Source organism: Triturus cristatus, chromosome 4_2, assembly GCF_964204655.1.
Source record: "Triturus cristatus chromosome 4_2, aTriCri1.1, whole genome shotgun sequence".
Taxonomy (NCBI): domain Eukaryota; kingdom Metazoa; phylum Chordata; class Amphibia; order Caudata; family Salamandridae; genus Triturus; species Triturus cristatus.
In genome coordinates, this window is record NC_140586.1 from 130,934,870 (window position 1) to 130,959,378 (window position 24,509).

The 24,509-nt window shown below is 44.8% G+C and overlaps 1 long non-coding RNA gene across 1 annotated transcript in view; it reads right to left on the bottom strand.

Annotated features, from left to right (window-relative positions):
• Positions 1-6,072, bottom strand: part of LOC146833156 (uncharacterized) — a 47,332-nt gene extending 41,260 nt beyond the window's left edge. The window contains exon 1 of the long non-coding RNA XR_014960531.1: positions 5,770-6,072. This is a non-coding gene — a long non-coding RNA (uncharacterized LOC146833156). The remainder of the gene's footprint in view (positions 1-5,769) is intronic.
• Positions 6,073-24,509: the final 18,437 nt, after the last annotated feature.

The window sequence follows — 24,509 nt, forward strand, 5'->3', positions numbered from 1 at the left end:
CACTGTCCAATCCCACAGACATCTGTGCAGTTCATTTTCTTTTCAACTGGCTCAAGAGACCTTGAGATTGCCCTCTGAGGAGGTCCCACGGGCGGAAAGAAAATGCCAATGACGCAGGTCAGCGAGATGATGATATCAGCAAGTGTTAAGGGAGTGACTAAGGTGCAGGCGCGCAACACCCATTGGACTCAAAGGGCTTCAGCCCCCCCCCCCCCCCCCCCCCCCCCGTCGTGTGTGGCAGCCCGGGATAAGACAGCTTCCCGGGCAAAAAAGCAGCCGCACCCGAGCACTTCACAGGTCTTTAAAAGACCATTTGCATGTTAATGAGGCCTTGCTGTTGTTTCACCCCTTCTACGAGCCCCTGCAGCTCCACTCTGCCAATTGCTTAAAGTTCAGCCCTTTTTCTGCTGTCACCATTTTGTGGACGTTTCTTACCCGAGGGTGCAGCTCGAGCAAGCCATGATCTACGCCCTCCAACCAGCAGTCTGCCGGCTCCTGGGGCTTGGTTTGTGACTTTGGAGTATTTTTTTTAATTTTGCTTATATTTTTTTGCATCTCTCCCTGTCACACGTTTGACTATCCTCGCTCGACTTCGACTTGCAGGGGAAGTCTCTATTTTGGCGTTATTAAATGTCGGGAGAGTCAGTCCGTAGGCAAAGAGTTAGGGGCTGGGCCCATCTCTTAAGCTCTCAGTAATATTAGGTTTGGAGCCATGAGACGAGCAGAGCATAGACTACACCGGCTCATTCTAAGCATAAAATGAACATGTGACGCTATGTAGGGGGGTTCATCTTAGCCGAACATTTTACTCATCCAACTCTTCAATGTCCTATTAGGACCCGTATCCCCCAGGTTGCTCCCAGCCCCGCCCCCATCCGAACCCACAAATCAATACTTCACCAGAGCTGTGGGTAAAATAGGCCATGTTTATTACAAACCATCACACAAACATGACAATATATAATTATTACAATATCATACGATATGGATTTATCAAATTCAATAGTATTACAATTTCATACGATATGGATTTATCAAATTCAATTCCTAAACGATATTTACATTTAAGTTGATCATAAATTCATAATCCATCAGCAAGTCTGACAGAACTCTATTTATATACACAAAGAATGATGTCTATTGCTCTAGCACTAAGGGGCCTTCTGGCTCGCGTCCCCAAACCAACTGAGAACCATGCAAGGCGCAACCCACCTGCGTCCTTGAGAGGTGAGCCCCTGCCATCTGGTCCTTGTCCCCCACCTGAGGGGCCCACCCTCCACCACCAGGCTGCCCATCGGGGCTCGTAGGGAATAACCAGGGGCGGATGCCCCATGCCCTAGTTTGTAAACTGGCGCCCTAGCCGGCGTCTCCATTCTCTCTGGGGTGAGCTTACCATCTCTCCCCCTCAGTGCTGGCCTAGGGAGTATGCAGGAGGACTCCCCTTAACAATGTAAGGCAATTTATTGTGGCCTCGTTACCGCCACTCTCCATTCAACTTCAAACTCCTTCCCAAGCTCTACCTCTAGGGATGGGTGGGTGGGAGATTACACAAAGTCTTCCGCACACGGGGCCGTTGCCGTAAGGAAGAGAGGGCGAGGACCTGGGCAAGTTGCCCTAAATAGGCCCCCGCCCTCTCCCCCCCCCCTCGTTGCGTGCCCCGACGTGACGTCACGGCGTTGCCCCGGAAGTAAGATGCCTACGTCCTACTCTCATTCGGTCGACATGTTTCTTACCTCTGTTGTCAGTAAGATCATGGGCAATTCATCAGGACCAGGGTATCAAATGCTATCTACACAAAATGAGAGGGGAAACCTACCTCCCATATCGTAATACAGTGGCCAATGTCCCACTGATGTCACGGAACCTAAGGGCCTAAATAGTATGGCCTCATCAATTACCGGCGGAATAAAAGGGACACCAACAGTTAGTGTCCGGAAATCCAGAGATTGTGTGCAGGCTCACCTACCCTCGCCGCCGGAATCGGGTGGGAAATGACTCACAACCGCGAGCCCTATTGTTAGGACCGACGAGGGCAGAGTTCACCTATTTTAATGTTTTGTTTTAAAGGAGAGCTCCCTTCACTAACAACGCCACCATCGGAGGTTTACGACCGCTTATAGTAACGTAACTCTCTGCAGCCGTCACTACTTTTGAAGCAACTTGTAAGAAACTTGTTTTTCCCTTCTTATAAGGCGCAACCAGAAATACCTAGACAAAGTTTCCCATTGCTCCTTCCGCTGATGGACTCAACTGCAATGACTCACCACCATGAGCCCTATTTGTAGGACCAACGAGAGCTGAGTTCACATATTCTTAAAGTTTCGTTTTACAGGAGAGTGCCTTTCACTACTAAAGCCAAAATTGGAGGTTTACAACCGCTTCCAGTAATGTAACTCTCTGCAGCCGTCACTTCTTTTGAAGCATCCTGAAAGAAACTTGTTTTTCAGTTTTATAAAGCGCATGTTCATGTTTTGAATTACATGATGTTGAGCCGACATGAGGCTCGACCCTGGGCTGGTGCCGCCCACCTAAAGCCCTTGTAATTACACTATGTCGAAGTACAACACATCCTTACGCAGTGCAGCAGCATGTAGAAACTTGCATGTGTACACTTTTTGCCACGCATCTGTAAAGGTCTATGCCCCGCAACCAACGCTGCATTCATTTGCCTGACCCATGAACTGCGATATTACCTAGCCCTTATCGAACATCGAGTATTACCAGCGAAACTCTGTATATAACGCACGTGGTCTTCTAGCAAGTAAATCTGCCATTTCCCAGGAGATTCAGGGATAATCAGCCCCGCTCGTCCAGTTTCTGTGAAAACAGTTTGTTCCTTCCCTACCAAAACACCGAAGAAACTACACGCGAGTTGATTGAGGCTGAGAGTCCGGGATGTACTCGTCCTAGATTTGAAGCGGTTTAATTGGCAACACTGGGACGGCCATTTATTTCTCTGAGGACGTAGACGGTCCACATATTCTGTTAAGACCTACCGGGTCGGAATTATCACCGGTTTTGAGGTCTGATACACCTGCTACATATATAGAAGCCCTGAAGAAGTCTGGGGTTTTGTGCCCTTTGACGAAACACGTGTTGGCTGGTTGGATCTCCTAACTCTACATAAACAGAGAGACTGAATACAATCCTGTTTCCTGTGGTCCATTGTTCTTGCAACTACTCTGTTCATTGAATTTTTGTCGATTGATTATGCCAATACACATTTTACACCCATCAAACGTGTGCACAGCTTGCATTTTGTTCGTACGAGTGGACTTTTGGTCCACCATTAGAGGGTTTTAGGGGTAAATTTTCCCTCTTCTGTGGCACTGTTTCAGATTTATTCAGGCTCATACATTAACGTGATCAACAGTGCGCTCAGTAGTAACCTGACATAAGAATAACACCCCCCTGTTTTGTTTCATTGTTCCCTGCCTGGTAATTAGAGGAGGAGAGGGGCAACTGACTGACGCAGTCACTCCTTTCCCGCGCATTTTAATTATGTGCACAGGGCAGCCGCAGTAAACAGAGGCAAAAGGGGTCACCTGCTCCAGCCCCCCCCGTTTTACCGCAAGAAACAATCACAAAGCCTCCCCGCGACTGCCCCGTGACACAACCAAAGGGCCCCCCCTTTACCTCCGTGTACCGCAAGTACACTAAAGCTAAATTCCCGCTTCCTAGGCTCTGGCTGTACGGCAACTCCACGGATCTCCACATCCCTGAATTGCGTAAAAAACGTCAAGCGCCGGTCCCCCAACGTCGCGCTGACTCGACGACCTGCAGAAGAAGAGACAAGAAAACAGAAGCCTGCGACGATCCGGCGATTACACAAAGTCCTCTGCACACGGGGCCGGTGCCGTAAGGAAGAGAGGGCGAGGACCTGGGCAAGTTGGTCTAAATAGGCCCCGCCCTCTACTCCCCTCCTTGTTGCGTGCCCCGACCGGACGTGACATCACGGCATTGCCCCGGAAGTAATCCTTGCATTAGACACTTCCGATCCCTCGATGAGGAGCCACGAGGGCGTTGCCGGGTTCCCGGGGGGCCGTGTCCTAATTGTGCGCTTCCTTATAGTATGCGCTTTTCCAGATGTGACTCACTAGTTAGGAGTAAACCGTGCTTGTGTAAGCCAACCCTCCTGATATGCAGAGCGGAGCTCACTTCATGTGATACTCAACAAGCACACACCAGAGGAAACTAACTTCACTTGCATACTTCTTCTGTTGCTTCTAATCTTTGCACTCAGACTGTCTGCACCCGTAGGGTTATGATTAAGGCTCCCAGTTTTCCACTGCTACTGATTTTTGCAGATAAATATAGACAGAAAACAATTTGTTTCCTGTCTGTATTTATTTTTAAAAGTGGAAAAAAATTGGGCTTCTTGTGAAGGACTCTCCATGCTGTCTCATAAATTCCAGGCCAACAGCTGAGCAGAGAGACAGCATGGAAAGTTGAAAAACAAGATGAAATTTCCTAAATTGCAGACATATGTTGACTCATATTTGTATGCAATGCTCATATTTTACCTGTGTCTGTAGTGCTTTGTTATATTTAGCTGCTTCATTTTCTAAAATACTACAGGTATCAAAGTATGGCGGCAGGTTTATCAGTTAAATGAATGTGGAAACATACCGTTACTTCATTTATTCTCAAAATATAAACTAAGGGGCAGATTTACAAGAAACTGACGCATCTCTCTCTGCATTATAGCAGAGATGTGTCAGTTTACTTGCGCCACGCAAAAAAAAACCTTGCGCCACCATGGATGCGTCACATTTAAAATGCGGCGCACTATGGGGCAACGATTGACAGATGTGTCACGCATCTGTTGGCGCAAAGGTCACGCATTGCTGGAGTCATGTTGCAAGGACACAGGAACTCCAGCAATGATCAGGAAGGCCTACACCTATTATGCTGCGTCGCCTTACGCCTGCTTCAAGCAGGGGTAAGGTTTTAACGCAGTGGCATCGTAGAAGTGGCGCAGTGAAATCTTGTAGATTTCACTACGTCACTTTTACGAGGCTTTCTTGGGTCGGAACGCCCACCTTGCATACAGTATACCTGACGCATGTATAATGTGGCGCAGGGCTTTACGTGACGCATCTCCCTAGATGCGTCACGTTGTAAATGTGGCGCAACGTGGCGCATTGCTTACGCCGCCGCAACGTCACAAAAGTGACGCAAAGGCGGCACAAAAGTGTCGCAAGGGGGTTGTAAATCTGCCCCTAAATATGGATCAATACCAATAAAATGGCCTAAAAAAAATATGGATAAATATAGACGGAAATCTTGAAAAATATAAGTACCAAAAAACTGGAAGCCCTGGTAATGATCCATGTACAATTAGATATCTTGGCCTATTTTTCCTCCTCTGGATAACGTTTTCCGGTGTTCATTGGCCACTGCCGCCCGCAGGACCACCATAAGAGGTTTCACGGGGTGGACGCCGCAGAAGGTGGGCGCTGCCGGTGTATGTTTGCAGAGACAGCAGGAATGCCCGGGCATGTTGGAAAACGAGGGAGGGGCTGTTAGGCTATTCGCGCAGGCAGTAGGAATGTGTGTGGGTATGTGGGACAACGAGTGAAGTGTGGAGGTGCCGTGGGGGTGTGCACGAGTTCTGGGTGCGCAGGAGGGCGAGCCGGGGAACATGGCATACACCAGAGTGATGTCATGCAGATCACATACTGTAAGTGCGTTACCAGTTTGTTTGCATGTACACATGAAGAAAGGCGCTGGGAAAAAATACATGACTGAAGGAGTGACTGACTTTACCTGATCCTTTGATCCGACGAGACAGCCGCTTGGCAGGGCTGCGAAGGGAAATCCAGGCGTCCCGCAGCAGTTCAGGGGCTTGGAGAACAAGAGGCAGAAGAAGATAGCCGGGCAGGAACCCTGCCTCGCAGGACACACATGTCCCCACGCACTCAGTCACACACGCTAGCACTGAAGGCTGAAAAAACACAGAGGCAGCCAAAAACAACGGCACTGACTTGAATCAAACCGCGAGGAGAAGGGCAGACATTGAAAACGTTACTGCAAAGCTTGGCGTAAACGTCCCGTGGCTAATACTTCCTATTTAGGAAGTAAACAGGGCCGGGGAGCTATATTCGCTCCAGGCTCCCGCTCGGTGATGTCACATGCCCTATACATTATAGGCGACGCGAAATTCCAGAGCTTGGCCAAAGGGGGCAGAGAGGAACCGGATCTCCGCGGCACCTCCCGCCTTTCCTGTTTATTTTTTGCTTAGCCCTCATCTCAAAATAAGCGGCGGTTATTATTTCACGTTTGACATTCTCCTGGCGGAGGGGGTGTCGCAGCACACAGAGAGCTGCCCCCGCCCTCTTACAAACACAGTGCCCTGCGCTCACCCGGCCACCTTATCTGCCACCTGTCTCTCTGCGCTAAGGTCACAAACTGTCCCAATTTCCTAGGCACGGCCCTGCCTTTGTTTGCCAAAGACTGCAGCTGCCTCGCCTCCTTGATTTGTTTCTGCACCCCCCCCCTCACCCGGCCAAAGGGCCAGGCAGGGATAGGTTTAATAAAATCAATATAAAACTATCCACGAATTCATCAAGGAATCCAGCAAAGTTGGCATTCATATAATACGTGAAAAGAAAACTGGCATTAAAACTACAATACTGGAAAAATTCAATGATAAAAGCTAGCTTGAAAAATACAAACTTTAAACATACACACATAAACTGTGATGGCAGATTACAATCTTACTGTATTGTATAGAAGTATGCAAACTCATACCACGTTGTTTCTAACATTTTAAATCAAGGCCTAGGCACCGTTGCTTTTCTTTAAGGCTTGCTTAGACTTCCACGTTTCTGTAGATTGAAAATATATCCAACCCTGCACTTGAAAATCTATGAAATTGTATATTTCCTTGTGTTTTTTTCAAACACCCCCAATGGTCTGTATTTATTACTGTGAATTGTCCACAGGGCAAACAATCCATATGGGAATGTATAATGGAATGTGTATGTACATGTCGTGTTGTGTATCCACATGGTAAACATGGGCATGCCAAGAAATCTAGGTTCCTACAGTTCCTGCTCTTTGTAGCCACTTTGCAGGTGTGCATGCTAGGTGTGAAAATCCGTTGAGAATGTTGGTGAATGTCCACATAGTTACGACTTTGTGAGTTTCAATCACTTCACAAATATCCACCCTTGCCTCTTCTTTGAAAAAACAAAATTTCCCACCGTTCAGCTTACATCAGGAGGGAAATGGCCACGCGTATATATTTTCCACAGCCATACTTTCAATGCGCGGGCATAAATGTGAGCAGATCCTGTTGTGATGTGTCAAGTTCTGCCACTTATGCCGACATGTGGCACATTTTGCTCACCTACTTGACGTTCAGGCTTATTGATCTAACCCACGGTGCTTGAGGTAGGAAGATTTACAATACCTAAAAACACTTACAGCAGGTATGCTGTGAGAGCTTGGTAGGTGGGCTTCAGAATGGTTGAATCCTTAATATGCTTCTCTTTTTTTGAAATCAATATGACAAGGGTTAAAATGCCTTTTGGTTTCAACCAAAGCATCATCACAGGAGCATGGGTGGTCCTTAAACCTTGTGTTGGCCCAAGCGGCATTATTTGTTTTGTGTGGCAGCATCTTAAATCCCAAAGGATCTTTAAGAATTCAGTATTGGAATCTTCAACCGCGTTTATATACATTTTTGGGTCAACAGTAATGTATAATTTAACTGTACTTTTCAAATGTCTCTGTTTTCTCCCTTATCCTTTGCCTTTGTCCAATATTTATGAAATGTCTGTTGCTTTGCTGCTGTTCAAATGCTTTTTTGAAGACCTGCCGTATCATCTTCAACGCAATCAACACATCACCCTGCTTTTTGGAATAAATCACCGACTGAGGAGACTAATGCAACACACAAATCTATGACTTCACCAGGCTGGAAATCCAACTCAGGAGACCAATGCAGCACTCAAATCTATGACATCACCAGGCTGGAAATCCAACTCAAGAGACCAATGCAGTACGCAAATCTGTGACATCACCAGGCTAGAAATCCAACTCAGGAGACCAATGCAGCACGCAAACCTATGACATCACCAGGCTGGAAATCCAACTCAGGAGACCAATGCAGCACGCAAATCTATGACAGCACCAGGCTGGAAATCCAACTCAAGAGACCAATGCAGCACGCGAATCTATGACAGCACCAGGCTGGAAATCCAACTCAGGAGACCAGTGCAGCACGCAAATCTGTGACATCACCAGGCTGGAAATGCAACTCAAGAGACCAATGCAGCACGCAAATCTATGACAGCACCAGGCTGGAAATCCAACTCAAGAGACCAATCCAGCACGCAAATCTATGACTTCACCAGGCTGGAAATCCAACTCAGGAGACCAATGCAGCACGCTAATCTATGACATCACCAGGCTGGAAATCCAACTCAGGAGACCAGTGCAGCACGCAAATCTGTGACATCACCAGGCTGGAAATCCAAAAGGGCAAACTTTAAAACATTTTAGCACAATACATTTTAAACTAGGCACCCAGGATCTGAATTAACTGCCCACAGCTCAGGCTTGCCCCAGCTTTCCTCCACTTCAAAAAGGAGCTGGAAATGCTCCCCGTCAAAGGGCATCTCATCCGCCATCAATAAAGAGCCTCTCAGCCCATGTTGAGCCCTAAGGAGAACTCTGTGGAGATTTCTGTCTACAGTACCCTGATGCTTTCTAACTAGGGTTGTGCTGTATAAATTCCAGTACATACTTCCATATACGTAATTACCATGCTGAGTGTTGTAATACATCAAACGTAATAGTGATACTTGTTTTATTACACGTAAGCCATGGAACAGCACTTTGGTGCTGATCTTATATAATCTCTTGAGTTAGTGTTGTACGCACATTTCCCCTTACCCAAGATGGCAAAGGGGAGACTACAGTTTTACCCGTTACATAATTCAGATTAATTGCTATTTGGAAGCAAATTACGATACATCCTCTGCAGTATGCTTTTCTCCAGAAACTCACAGCAGTGCTTCATCCGGCTTTTCTCTATAATAGTAACCAAATCAAATGACATCTCAATATTTGAAGAGAAAGGCTGTTTTTTTGTTACCGTTGCACCATTTTGTGAGTCTAATTACATTTGAGGTGTAAATATATAAAAGCATGTAGCTAGAGATCTCTCCTAACCAGTTACCAACCTGATTTCGTGTTTGGATCCTCATAGATTTTTATGTCCTCTTGATCAAAAGGACAGCCATCTTGTCCTCTGGTAGAGGTTTCCTAATTTGTCCTGTTCCCTTTATGGACACAGTCAAGTCAAGTTACTAGTCTATCTCTTAATACAGTTGCATTGTTTTTAGGTCTCGCCTGACCCAGCGCATGCGCGGGTCTGGCGAGACTTATTGAGAGGGCTCCAAAAAGTGCTACCAGGCCAGCCTAGAGCTACAGTGCATGTGCGCGGGCGCCGCGCTTGACCGCGATTACTTTCACTTTCGCGGCTGCTTTGATGTTTGATCGCGATCACTTTCGCGGCCGCTTGGCATAGCCAATAGGTCTCGCTTTTGGGACCTTATAAGTATTTAGTTATGCAACTGTTGCATGGCTAAACACTTATAAGGTCCCAAAGGCGAGACCTATTGGCTATGCCAATGCTTGTTTATGTTTGTCAACCCTTCTGCAATAACATACCTTTTATTTAAAACAAATAATTTACTTCTGCTTAGCTAACATTCCACCCACCATTTATTAACTTTTCATATCCATAAGTTGGTACCTTGACTTCTGTACGATGCTGCACCAATGTTCAGTGTCAGGATTGTTAAAGTGATTGAGATGAAAAAAACAGCGGCCATGTGTCAAAAAGCTTAGGATACAGTTATGTTTCAGGAAAAGTTGTGCCTTGCAGTCTTCGTTTAAATCTCAGGCAATCCATTTATTTCTGAAGTACCCAACTGTGCCATTCTGGTTTATAAAACCTATTCACAAAGTAAGTATATTTTTTAAGGACTAAAATGTTTTAGGAAAAATTAGCTATTGGATTATTCTTATAGAGGTTCAGACTAAAACCAAGGAGGGACATTACCAGGGGTGTAGCCTCTACGGGTGCAGGAGGTGCAGTGGCACAGAGTCCAGAGTCCTGAGGGCCCAATGAACCCTGATTATTGGTATATTTTACAGTGCTAACAGGAACCAGGGGGCCGATATCCTTCCTTGCACTCGGGCCCGTGACACACTGGCTACGCTCCTGGAGATTACAATCTTTATTAAAGTTTCATAGGATGCAATTGACAATGGCAGTAAGCAGTAATGTTGCTTTGTATTTAGTGTGCATAAATAGCAATACGTTCATGTAATCAATCCCCAACAGACCCCACTACTGGAGATGACCTTGATATGAAATCTCCTCTTTTGGGTTGAACCAACCAAAAAAATCATCCTATGGGTTTCAGGAGGAAGGGATTTAAAAAAGATCTATGCAATATTTATATGCTAATTTCCAAAAGTATATCAGTCTAAAAGTACTGATGTATTCCCAACTGATATATTGCGGTCCCGGGGCGTATTTCCTAGTTTCTCACGCAGCACAGTGCATCAGCCGCAAATGCTGCGCTGCACGAGGAAAGAGCAGGAGAGCACCATATTTACAGAAATGTGGCACTCTCCTCCCCTCTCCCTAATGCCGGTGCAGAAATGTGCTGCTGCGCGCCATGGACACACATTTGCACTATTGTGCAAGGGTGTCTGTATGTATCCGGTATTTGTAAAGCACAAACTAATCACCCCTAAGGGGTCTCAAGGCGCTGGGGGCCGTGAGTCAAGCATAGGTTTTGTGTAGGAAGGATACCATTCTAGTACAAAATAACATGCTTAGACTGACTTGAAACCTTTTCCCACTTTGTGTGTGTGCTGTACAGTGCAGCATACATACGAAGTCCGAAATGAAGGGAGACATGAAAGCATTTCTCCTTCATAGCACCTATTTGAAACGGGGGAGCTATTTTCCCACGCTAAACCCTATCTACTTTTTTAAGTAAATTTTTTTTTTGCATCAGAAACCTTGGGTGGTTGCATGGAAAAACCCATGCACCACCCATGGAACGCCCTCTTGGCGCTAAGTAATGCAAGGCAGCGCTATGCTCTGGTTTGCGGTATTTTCGAGTGTTTGAAAGTAGAATAGTGAAAAAAACGTAGACTAGCAAATTAAGATTTAGGGTCGTTTTGCACCACTTTTGTGCCGCAAACACGGCGTTCCATCTTAGTGAATAGACCCCCTCCTGTCTTATAACTACCAGTAGGTCACTCTCTTTCCCAACCTCAACTACCACAGGAATCCTTTAGAATAGCTGATAGGGGCCCTACCAGCGTCTTTCTCCTACTGTTGGCTCAGCACACGAGCCTAGTATTCTGGTACACAGGACTGAGTGACTGCCCCAGAGGAGGGCTGACAGCCGGCTGCTGCCGATCTGGAGAGCCACCAGGAATTCACCCACCTTCAGTCACTACAAAGTTCACGCGCCTCAACCGGACGACCGAGATCTGAAATGAGAAATATGGTATAAGCTCCGGGGGTGTTTGGAAATTTCATTCAACGCTTCCAGCGTTTTTTTGGCAGCTTCAGGCTTTTAATATTTTTTGGGAGAATGTACCAAACTGTAGCAGAGAATTGAGGCATGGGGGAAGGCCGCTGAGACAAAGGTTTCTTTCAAAGGCGGGCTCTGGCAGGAGATCGCAAGAGCAAGGAGTAATTAAAGACATGCACACAAGATATTATACTTCAAAATAAAAATAGGAACATGTGCAACTGATTATGGACAGACAGAGAAAATAAATGTTTGTTTTCTGGGAAACACGGGCGGGAACTTGGGGGCAGTTTTAGCAAAGAAAGAAAAAAAACTGGAAAAGCCGCCACATGTTTCATCAAGATGAATACCGAGTGCTGGGTTTGAGGCTGGTTTCATTGTGAACTGAGTGACTTTGACAGCCCTGGATAATAAGTTCTCAGCTCATAGACCCAACCTAGGGGTAGTCGCAGTGCTAAGCGTGGCGGAAGACCAGCTGCATTAGTATCCTGGTGTTGGTCAATAGCCCGCTGGGTCTGTTCTGCACCGTTGACCCTTATAACTCACTTTCCACTCATACGGTAGCTTTGGTGGAGTCATCTCTTTCCCTCAGAAGGACCCGAGTGGTGGACTTGTTTTATGTCATCTACCCAAAGAGACTTTATTTGTTGTTAATGCTGCCCCGTCAGCCCGCTGCAATCTTGCACGGTCTCCAGGAGTACTAGGGTGCCTGGTTCAACGACTGTATAACTGTAGGCTCTGGTAGAATTCATTCAGTCGAGCACCCAAGCAACTTGCCTGACATTTGTCTGATAAATCTTACTTTGTTACTGAAATAGAAAGGATATTATTAAATTAGTGGTTTTATTTACATGGCTCCAGCTGTAAACCATATTTCAAGAACAAAGTAGCCGTAATTAATTCTATAAAAATCCTTCAAAGTATACTTGGCATCTATTGGTTAACCCCTGGTGGCTTGCATGCACCCAAAATGTATGCCTAGAGGCATAACATGGGCAACTGCAGCCCTTACCCTGCAGTGGGGAAACTATTCAGTGCCCACCCTCTGGCCATAGCCACCTAGTCAACCACCGACTTAGCTTCCATCTACCCACAAGATAACCTGCCCTCCTCCTCACTAGGCCCTTGCGTGCACCCCTGTGTCCGTCACAGCGGAAGCGGGAGCTGTTCGCTCGCCACATCGCCGCCAAGACCTGGAATAACCTGCTCCTCCACCTGTGGACAGCACCCTCCGTGGCAGGCTTCAGAAAGAAACTCAAGACCTGGCTTTTCAACTGAGACCTCGCACCCCCAGCGCCCAGATGCCCCTAGGGGTGATAGTGCTGTGCTCCTCAAACGCTGATTGATTGATTGTTAGTACGTCTTGAGGATGCTTTACTGGCGTGATCTTTAGGGACTACTCACAACAGTTTGCAAGGGGGCATCAGTTTGCAGTTTGTGAATTCCACAAAAGTTATCCTCTTCATCTAGAAGGTGATCTAGATTAAAGATTTGCGAAGAGACTAGGGCTGATGAAGCCACATCTGGGGACACCACTGTGGACATAAATTATGCTGCTACCACCCTCTCACTGCCATCATTCATCTCTTAGACATTAATCTAAGCATCCTCAGGGTGGCAAAGCTAAGTGCTTCCTTCCTTGGATGATGGCTTTAAAGCAGTTAGGGAAACAGAAAGATAGCTTTGTGCTCCACAGGTTATTGTGGGTTATTTCCATGCTACCAAGTGCGGCTCTAGTGGCATATACAGTCACGTAATTACCAGAGAATTCCTGACATTACAGGTTCTCCTGGGTCATTCATCTCTTGGAAGCAGGCAATCTGATATGGAGTACTACACGTTGTCTGCCCTCAGTGGAATGGAGTATGGGATGATGGAACTTGTAGACCTTAAAGTGAAAACACAGAGTGCGATTAGAGATGAAGGAGGGCTTCTTGATACAAAAGGTAGCTCCTAGTGGACACTGCCAGAGGTCCACTCTTTACGGATACTGAAGGTCGTAGGTGCAATGTGTGGCGTTCCCACTTGAGCCATCTTGTATGTCCCGGAGGCTATCCCTCATTACGTCGAGGAACCTTGTGGTTTTACACCCAGAATTTAACCCCAAACTGCATTTTTATACTTCTTATTGCTGGTTAATGTATTCCATAATCCTGCAAAATGCACAGCTTTCTATGCAGTTTTATGTAATTCATGGAAAGCCCCCCTTTCTGCTCTTGGTATTTGCCTGACCAGCTTGGATATAACCACAACCTTCCATGGTTGTGTGCATACACAGAACTAATCTATAGAAGTGTCAAACAAAGGCATAATTTTGGAATTATGTCATCTATAGATATTTTTTATGTTTTTTTCCCCCGATATTGTTCTGCCCCATACCACATTCAATGGGAAGCATTTCAGGGAATTTGGCAAATGCAGTGTGAAGTGATTTTGGCTGTTCCTAATTTTTCTGTCACAGAGTCTACATAGCTCTTGAGGCACCAATATGTCATGCAATGCAAGATTGAGGTTAAATTTTATTTTCACAATTGGGTCTTGTGCCATCAGGTTGGAAGACCTGTTTTATAAAGTATGATTAAAAACCTAGAATGCTTTTTTTCAAAAAGAGTTAAAAGCACAACGAAAGGCTCATTTATAAACAAACTGTGACACGCTACATCTGCATGCTTTTTCTCTTATTACATTTCCTTCAAAAGTTTTGGAGCTGATATGGTTTGCAAACCATGCAAATATTCTGATTACGAGAAAAATGATATGGTGCTAAACAGGACTTTTATTTTGTAGGGTTTATTGTTAAGTTCATGATGTTGATTAGCGGAGGCAATCTAGGTTTGCAGAAAATAGGCAGTTATTTTTGTGTATGTATGCTTTTTGTATGGTAAACTCTATAACAAATATTACGGTGCATCACTCTAAATGCATAGGATATAGAATGGTCCTGACTGCGGTCAAACTTTGTGCCACTAGTTAAGAAAACATTCATGGCTATGATTGTGGGAGCAATTCCAATATGTTGATTATGTGGGGAATTTTATGCCAATGAACATGATGGGCCACTCCTTGGTGTTGATTATATGGTCACTTTTACGGTGCTGATCTGTGATTAATTTCAATTGAATGATTGTGGGGCAAGTTCTTGGTCTGAAATGGTGCCAATGTCATGTTTCTGTTGGAAAATTTCAAGATACTGAAAATGGAAGGAATTTATTAACTTCTATTGGCAGTTTAATAACCTAACTGGATGCATTATATGACCAGTTCATTAATGGTATGGGCTAACTATACCCACCAAAATAAATATTTAGATTTGTTTAAAAAACTAATATATTGGACCTGCTCACTTTCACACCAATGTTTCTTAATCCTACCTTATTTTCCCAACAAGGGCGCTATATTTCTGAAAAATAATCCAATGTTGTTCTTTTTTTTAAAGAAAGCACTACATCTTTGTAAATTGACAATTTTATACGCAAATTAGCCATTCACTGTCTCCAAACTTTGCTCCATTGTTCAGAAGACTACTATCTTTCTGCGTTTTTACAATATACCGTGTAAAGCGCTCAGAAATTACCGCCTCATCTCCCGCTTCCCAAATCGAAGCTCAGGATGACTTTAGAAAGGTGAACAATATAAGGGCTGAACATGCAATACTAAAGACAGAATTGAAAAAGTTTGAAAACTTGATGAGCAAAGGCCAAGGGAAGTCTGTAACGGTCTGTGTTTGTAGTATGAATGTTTATGCTGTTAAGGAGTTGAGACAATATACTGTTCACTTTTGAAGTTAGTCGCTAATATCCTAAGGAAGAGAGGAGGAGACACTTTTAGTTTCCCCTGGTACTCCATTATAGACAGCACAGCCAGACTAGGAACAGCAACCAGCCCTGGCAGATTGCTGCTCGACCAGGAGCGGGTAGGGGGGGGGGGTTTGGGGTGCTAGGGAGCAGTACAGCTCCCATCTTTGTTACAGGGGGTCCATATTGCAGCGCTGCCCCCTGTATCAAAACCGGCCCCCCACGGGTACAAAACCGGCCCCACCACTCCAGCCCACCGGGGAAAAACACGGTGCCCGCTACGGCCAGTCCGGCCCTGATAGACAGAACTACTTGGTTGACACATATTTTTCCTTTTAAGTAATATTAAAAATGAGTGTCTATAAGTCAAACCCAACAAAAGGCAACGAGCTGCCACATTTCATAAAGGTAATAATTACTGGGAAAAAGGGACATTAAATATTTACATCATTTATTGACTGAAATGATGTGAAATCATCGCTACAGGCAGTTTGACTAGAGTGCTGAGGAAAAATCAATAAAAGTGTGCAACCCTTGGTTTATCACATAAAAACTCCGGCATCATCAAAGGAAAGGGAAGAAGGAGTTCCCACTGGCAGACTTCCGGCAACGTCCTCACCAGGAAGTCTTTTTCTGGCTAAAGGTACATACTACCTCAAAATGGCATCTCTGTCATTTAAGTTTTTCATGACACTGCCCATGTTGTAACGTATTCAGATAGCTCACCTTAATGTATGTACAAAAACTAAAATGTTAAACTGTATCTCTGTGTGTCCCGCCACAACCCGAGTTCAATGGTGATAGTAACATGGAAGCTATTTCTCACTAGACAGCTTATTTGCTTTGCACATTTGGGCTTAGCTCATAAAGCTTGACTCTAAATTCTTAATTGTTCTATATATTCCTTATCCGTTATCGTTTAGCATCCTAATGCTGCCTCGTGTCAATTGCTTATCCACTCAAAAGGCCAGTCATCCTTGGAATTCAGGCGAAATGCTTACCCAGGTCTAGTAGATATATTGTAGTCACCCAAGCTTCAGGATATAGTAGTTTTTGTGCAGCTACTAACATTACCATTGGCATAGGACGTGTTTCTGGTAGAACAGTCAAATGTATCCCCAAGGTTGAATTTTGTCCAGCCCCCTTTTCTCCCCCCACGTTTCCGTGAGTTTGATCTATGTCACATCCAAAGATTGCAAACAAAATAATGAAACAAGAATTAAAGTGTGCAGAGCATACATATTATATAGCTGTCTGAGTGGACTTATCTTGCCACTGTGTCCTTTACTGTTACTGTTTCCGCCTGTGTTATGCGTGGCAAGAGGCGAAGGTGAATGCTGACCATCTGGACGCGCGAGTCGCAACCTCAAGATGATTTATCCCAATCAATATCACAAACAAAACATAGGTCCTCCCTTTATGTTTGAGATGCGGGGTGAAGGATGGGACCTTTGTACATACTGTCTGGGGCTGTACGGCACTGCAACCATTCTGGCGGCGGATTGTGGCATGCCTGAGCGAGGTGTTGTTGTGGGATCTCCCACTCGAGACGAAAGTACTGTTATTGCATAGTACTGAGGGTATAGGTGGGAATCGGTACAAGCAACACCTATTGTTTTTAGCCATCACCATTGCTAAGCGGGATATTGCCCAGCAATGGAAAAGTGAGTCCCCCCGACGATTGGCAGGTGGAAAAGGGCCATCGGTAATTATACGAATGCCGCGATCTCTGTGTTTCAAGCTCGTGGCTGCCCCCTAAAGCATATAAACATATGGCTGCTCTGGGCGGATTACCGGGGCATAGAATTACCCCCCCTTGTTGTCCCAGACACCTGACCTGCTGTGATCCCCTGATGCAATTGGTCATTACACAACCTAGAAAATCATCCAACACCTCCGGACCGTGTATCCAACTGGTTAATTATAACCTAGTGGGATTTGTGACGAACTGCGCAATGTTGTTTTTGTTATATATGCAAGTTTTCCAGAAGACACGACTAGATGTATACACTGTCATATATTTCCTACACACTGTATCCTTGGGGCCACGACCTGGCATCTACAGTGTAAACTCAATAAAAAAAAAATATTGTTTAAAAAAAATGTACACATAGGGCCACGGCCCATTAAGTACCATGAAAATTCAATGAAATATGTTGTTAAAAAAGCATAGGTCCTACTCCAGTGGGTAAGGAGCCCATGGGAGGAGTACTTAGCATAAATGTAAATACTGTCCTGCTCCAATTTTCTTCATCTCGAAGAAGGCATTGGCACTCACTTACAGACCAGAATCCTCTGCACAGAGGAAAGGAGTGTGAGGCAGCCCAGCTTCATCCAGCCAAGGGGTGGCTATCCGCAAAGGGAGTTGCCCTAGGAAAGATTAAAAGGGCACTGTAGAGGCACTGCGCCTTTTCATTTCAATCCAAGATTGCCCTTGACACACATGATCAATGGCAACATATTTTCAGAGAGGGAACTAAAGCACTGATTTTGTAACACTGTGGATTAAGGAAACAAGCACCACCCAGAAACGCCAGCAGCCAACCTGGCTCTCAGTTGTGTCGGGATCTCAAGAAATAACCATAAAGAATAAATAAGGAGACGCACTCGAGCTATGCGACCTTGCAATATGTTCTTAGGTTCGTGGATGATGAGTTGGTTCTCTAGGATCTAGAAAACTCAGGTGAAATAGACAATGTTTTTTGCCTATTTTTTCTGAACCCTCACAAGCCTTTTACTACTGTCAGCTCAATGAGGGTCAAGAATCTGATTTTTAGGGGGTGCGTATCGGAGGTAGCGAGGTAGAACAGCCAAGGCTTACTTCTGAAGGGTGTGGGGTAGAGACTCAGAGGCACATAACACTTGAATGGCACACAATAAATAGGATATCCGAGTGGTATTATAACTTTATTTTAAAGTATAAGACTTTTCCATGCCTAAAAACACATTGAAGTAAAATGTAATCTAGCTAACCTTGCAGTGAGTGAAAATCAGCACATAATATGGCCACAAATTTATGATAAACGTCATTGTTACATGGAGTTGAGAAGGCATCTTATTAAGTCCCTAGTTATCAACCGATATCATCAAAATTCTTAAAATGATGTCTCTAACTTTGCAAAATTCTGGGCAACTCTTCTCTCATCTGCTATACAGTTCTTTTGGAATACAAGCAGGCAATGGTTGTTTAGCAGCTTTAAAAACCTTATGCAGACCCTAAGGTACTGACTTCTAGTGATCCTCCTCCCTTCTTTCACTTACAACCAAACATTTGGAAAAAGTGGTCAATTGCCAGCATTCCCTCTTCATAAGGAACTTTAAATTGCTTGACCCAGCGCAATTTGGATTTCGTCCAATCCATGGAACTGAATTGTCCTTCTTTGATATAGCTGAAGACCTCTGTGCTAACCTAGATCATGAACGTAGAGCTGCTCTCATTCGCTTAGATTTGAGTGCTGCTTTTGACACACTCTCGCAGGAGGTTTGATTCATACCTGTCCCTAGGCTGGCATTTGCGAGCTTCCCTCTCACGGCTAAACCATGCTTTAGACAGGTTTCGAGCCTCCTCTCTTGCCATTCCCCATGTAAGTCAATACCTTGTGGTGGTTTGCAGGAATCCTTACTTAGTGTAACTTTGTTAAATCTTTCAATCATCCTAGAGCCCTTTATATCTATTGATGTCTTATGCTGATGGCGTCTGAGTTATCATATCTTTTAAATATGATCTGTTTCTTACCCACTCTAGTTTAAGAGCCATGAGCTGTGTTTTCTACATGAATAAAGCTCAATATGTTGAAGTTTCAGAGTGATTAAAAGAAGATCCTGGTTTGTTGATGTCCTCTCTCTGTGTTGCTCTCCCTTAAGTGTCATAGCAAATTAGACACACCTCCATTTCGGTGACATCTGCTTGGAATTTGGGGTGCTTTTTCACAGTCCTGTTTCATTTTTGAGACATATTACGGTTGCCGTTTCCTGATACCATGGTCCTTCCATTTTTTGTAAGATCCTACCCTTTTGTCTCAAGGACAGTCATAAAACAGTGATTCAATTACTTATTTCATTTCGGTCTGATTACTGTAATTCCCTATACCTTGGCCTTTCCACATATTTTATATTTAACCTGGAAATCATTCAAAATACTGCAGTTCACCTCATTGTGTGTCTTTCACCATGTTCTACTACATCTCACAACATCCTGGCACTCTGCACTGTCTTTCTGTGGCCAAACTTTCTAAATTGAAAGCCTTATTCCTGTGCCACTGGGCTTATCACAATCTGGACTTCTCTGTCTTCAGCATGTATTCAGGTGATGCACCCCCTATAGACCTTTGGGCCCAGCCTTCTGTATTCCTCAGAGTCCCAGGTTACAGAAAGCTGCAGCTGCAAATCTTTACTTTACTTGCAATAAACATTGATACTCAACTTCAGAACAGCCCTCTGTTAGCAACCATTCACTGTCTTATAAACAAAATAAGACCTAGCTCTACTTGTCACGCCATCCTGTAAGAGTTACAGTGCAATCTATCAAATAGCTTTCATTCAGTCGTTCTATGCAAGAATTTGTCTTTTTTTGTGTATGCAAGGGACAATGCATACACTGGTAGCATCTCCAAAGATATTATATTATGCGCTCTAGTAATGTGTGTTTGGTCTGTGCAAGTGAGTTGGAAAATTTGCTTGGGCATTTTGATGAAGTCTTACTGTGTTTCGCGGGGGTGTATGTCCATGCTTTGGAGACTTTGAGTGACTTTTGGTCTCTGGCGTCTTTCAGGTACAGACATGTGTGGAAGGGTTGCAGCTGGTAGATAAGTGACCTATGACTTGGGACACACACATCGAATGGTCCTTGGGTGACTCAGAAAACAATAGAGGGGGAGATGTGCTGTCCCAAGGTGATGCCAATTTTGTGGTCAGGTGGAGCAGCAACTCTTGGAACAGGTTTAACCCCTTCCCCGCTCATGACGGAACCACTCCGTCATGAGCCACGGTTGCGCTGTGCTCATGACGGAGTGGTTCCGTCATGCTGCGGCCGTTGGGGGCCGCTCCGCCCACGCGGCACTAATTCCCCGCCTGTGCGGGCGATTAGCGCAGTGGGCGGAGACGTGACGGAACCACTCCGTCATGAGCACAGCTCAACCGTGACTTGTGACGGAGTGGTTCCGTCACGAGCACAGCGGACCCGCAACTGCCCCCAAACCCCCCAGGGCCACGGAGGAATTCCTGCCGCGGCGAAGGGGTTAACATTACAACAAGGGACGACCCAGACACAAAAGGAGGAAGAGGGTCTAATGTGTTGATGACAGGAACAGCGGTTCGCCCCTGAGATTCCCTGAGCTCCTCCCTTGCACTGCTGGTGGCGAGACACAATGCAGTCTTTGGAGCAAGTATCTAGAAACCTTAAGCTCGGGTTAGTCACCTGCTCTAACCAAGCCTTCGCTAAGGCAGTCGCACACTTTATGGAACAGGACCTGAAATTATGTTGCTGGTTCAAGGCCAGTTCTCAGTGTACACTCTGTCTCATCCTTTTGATCACAAAACCAACATGTTGTTTCCTCAATCTTTTGAGTCTGGTCAGGAGGAAAGCCAGACTTCCTGCTTCTGATTCAGTCATTTCTCTGGCCAGAGTGCAGAGCTTCCACTTGACATCAGAAGTGAGTTTGGATACTTGACTAACTGAGCTAGTTTATTTTAACAAACACTGGCAGTTGGCTTTAGCCCAACCGGCCACTCCGAAACGGTGCAGTGCGTGAAATGATGGAAAACCAATGAGATTCAAGTGCATCTTTCTCCACACCCGCTCCATCTCACAGTGATCTCTGTGTCTCCTATTGTGTTATATCTCATAACGCCACTAGGAAACCTGTATGTCGCTCAGAAGGTTCCCCACTTAGGCATTGTTTCTGCACGTTAGCTGTTCCCCCAGAGGTCTCCACAGGGGTTGGGGTCAGTGCCATCTTAACGCATGGGCACGCTGGGCAGTTGCCTGGTGGCCCCACAAGCATGGGGGCACCATGCAGACCAGAATGTAACCCTAATTTTCCGTTAAACATTTTTAATCCTGTGAGTGGTTGTGTAGGCAGGGTCCAGTGCACTGCTTTGCCCGGGGGCCTATATGCTGTTAAGACGGCCCTGGTTGGGGTGGCAGTCAGCACAGCTCTTTTTTTCCTGTAGTACCTGTAGCTATGCCTTTCACAGTAATCTTTTCTAAACAGTTGCTCCATAGCAGGCCACAGGGTGATATGTCCAAATTGTTCTGCACCCAGAAGGGGGAGCACGAACAGCTCCTCTGGTTCCAATGAAGAGGTTGTTGATCCAAACTGGACTCAGAAGAACCTGCCTACAATGTCTGTGCAGGGAGAGGGAGTGGAATAAGCAGTATAGGTGTTGTGAACCCCCCTAAATGTGGGGCACACCTGGATTTCCCTAGGAACTCTAAGGGAAACTATCTTATCCCCTCCAACCTTTGGAGCAAAAGCAAAGAGGCAGGTGTCTCCCACTCTTCTTTATAATGAGTTAGGTTCATCTAGATTTAGTGTCGTGAGTCAGAAAACACTGGGGCTTATTTAGAAGGCCCGTGTGCCACCTGTACATCACTTTTCCCATGTTAAAAATGACGCAAAAGTGGCGCAAGAGGCTTGTAAATAAGCCCCACTGTCAGAGATACTCTTTCTGCTGGGGCTAGTTGTAGTAGCACAGAACTTTATCCTTGGATAAGAAAACTGGTGTCTTTTTGACGTGTTATATGTGCTACTCGAGTACAAATCTCATACAATACACTGCTTGCTAACCACACCTCAATGCTAAATCTTGTTTATTGTTGCCCAATCTCTCCATTTTAAGCTCCAGCATGGACAATGACAGCCCTGACAAGCCATCCATAATCAATAGATCGCGGCGCAATTATGTGTTGCTCACACAGCGCAATGCGATAGAATTCCGTCGTCGCATCTTAGTAAATATTGTATCGAATGCTCACACCAAATGCAAAGGATGGTGCAGTTTCAAAAAAACACAAACTGGGAGACGCTGCAAGAGAAGGGAAATCATTCCCTCGGTTTCATAGCCTGGGCCCCACATGGCCTCAGGTGAAATTATGAAACTGATTTTCTTAAAATACAGTTAATTACAGTATCGTCTAAAAATAATACTGAAGGGGTCCAGAGACAGGTTGAAAACGTATTTTAATGATAGTTTTCTTATAGTGTAACATAAGCAATATGCCCAAATAGGTAATTTGGGCTTTCGAATGCCGCATTGTGGTTTTGGTAACATAAGGTATGTGACCTGTGGTCTTGCGCGAGTTCCAGGGTTTGTGTCTTGGAGTTTTTCAGAAATGGAAGTAATCCACGCATCTTTGAAACAAAACTCGCAAAGCGTATGTAGTACATGGATACCACGAAGATACGAAACATGATCCTATTCCTAACACATTTTGTATGTCTCACATTTTAAGAGTAAAAAAGGCCTATTTACATAGAACCAATAATTTAAAAAAGTTTTAGGCTAAAACCAATTTGTAAAATATGTGCATGATTTACAATGGTCAAAACAAGATCAAAAGGTACGTAGTCCGAAATTCTAAATTGTTATGTGTTCCTCAATCATTGCTAAGGTACAAACAGATGGGCGTAGGCAGGTAACAATGGAAAATGATGGTCTAAGACATAGGTACTCGCAAACATTTTCCCAGGGCCAAAACGTTTGGTCTATGATGTGCCCGAGGGCCACATTGATGTGAGCAGATTGGCGGTCGGGTAACGGGGTCGGGAGGATTGGCGGTAAGGTAGGTGTAGGCCAAGCAAAGGATATACATGTAGTGGCTGGATTGAACAATATGCAACCATAAAACCTGGAAATTAATCCTGGCTTCCCCACTTTTCCAAATTGTGTAATACTAGGCAATTGTTTAATTTCACATTCCTTCCTTTTTCTTCATTGTCACATATAAGAGGACGTCGAAATAAATTATATCAGGTTGCGGGCTGTACAAAACTTGCTCCTGTGTTTGATTTAATTGACTATAATGTTCAAGTATACTAGGAACCCAGGCAAACCAAAAAGTGCACATATCTTGCCTCATTGGTTCACTATTGGTGTTGATGTCAGGGTAGGGGGAAGAATTCTTGTTTCTAAATTCATGTTTGAAAACTATCACTTTTAAATGAATACTGTTAAATGCACGGATTAATTGTACTAAGGTGAAAAGGTTCTACATGTTAATTAGAGACTCGTTATTTTACACTTTTGTTGCAAGATGTCTTTAAAAGTGAAGGTGTTTCTAAAGTTAAGGGCAGGACTCCCAAGTTACTTTGTTTCATTGACACCAATTAACCTTGAAATAAATCATTGCCTCCCTATTTAATATCTTATTTATTATTAGTGTGCAGTGGAGTAAACAGCAGCCCATTGCTCCTGTTGATCAGGGGGCTGCATGTAAAGGTCAGGGGGGGCACATGCGGCCCCGGGCCGTACTTTGAGTAAAGTATCCATGGCCTAAGGGGTCATTTAGTTTGGTGGTTGGCCGCCATATAGTTAAGATGCTCCACACTAGTCATATCTCCCAGACATTTTTCCTACAAAGTGGAGCTTATACACAATGGGGTGGTGATATGGTGGAACAAAAACCACGGCAACAGGTCGCCGTGCCTGGTTACACATCACACTTCCCATAAAACGCTTAAATCCTTGGTGTCCTATTCTTTCATGTTCATTGGCTGCAGAAATGCAGAATAAAAACAGAATCTGTGGTGAAAAATTAAACACACCAAATAGCAGTTAGTAATTTTTTTTGCAAAAAGATATCTGAATCAGTTTAATGTAAGTCTAAGTAAAAAAATGCTTCAGTTGAGAATGTGTAGAAACATGCAGAGAGCCTTGCTTCCGAGACCTATTGACCTTGGCAGTATTGTGATTACTTGTGTGTTACCCCTGAGGCGGAAGCCGGGGGCAGTGAGTGAGTGTGTGTGTTTTTTAACATTTAACTGCTGTTTGCACTAAATTGACGCTGTGTGCCACTCTAAAGCTCAATTCTGTTTTTTACTAAATGCGCGCTTGCCTACCTCTTAGAAGCGCTCCTTCTCCATCTCGCCATTGCCCATTGTCCGCTCCTACCTCTGCTCTTGTCCACGCCCGGTAGATC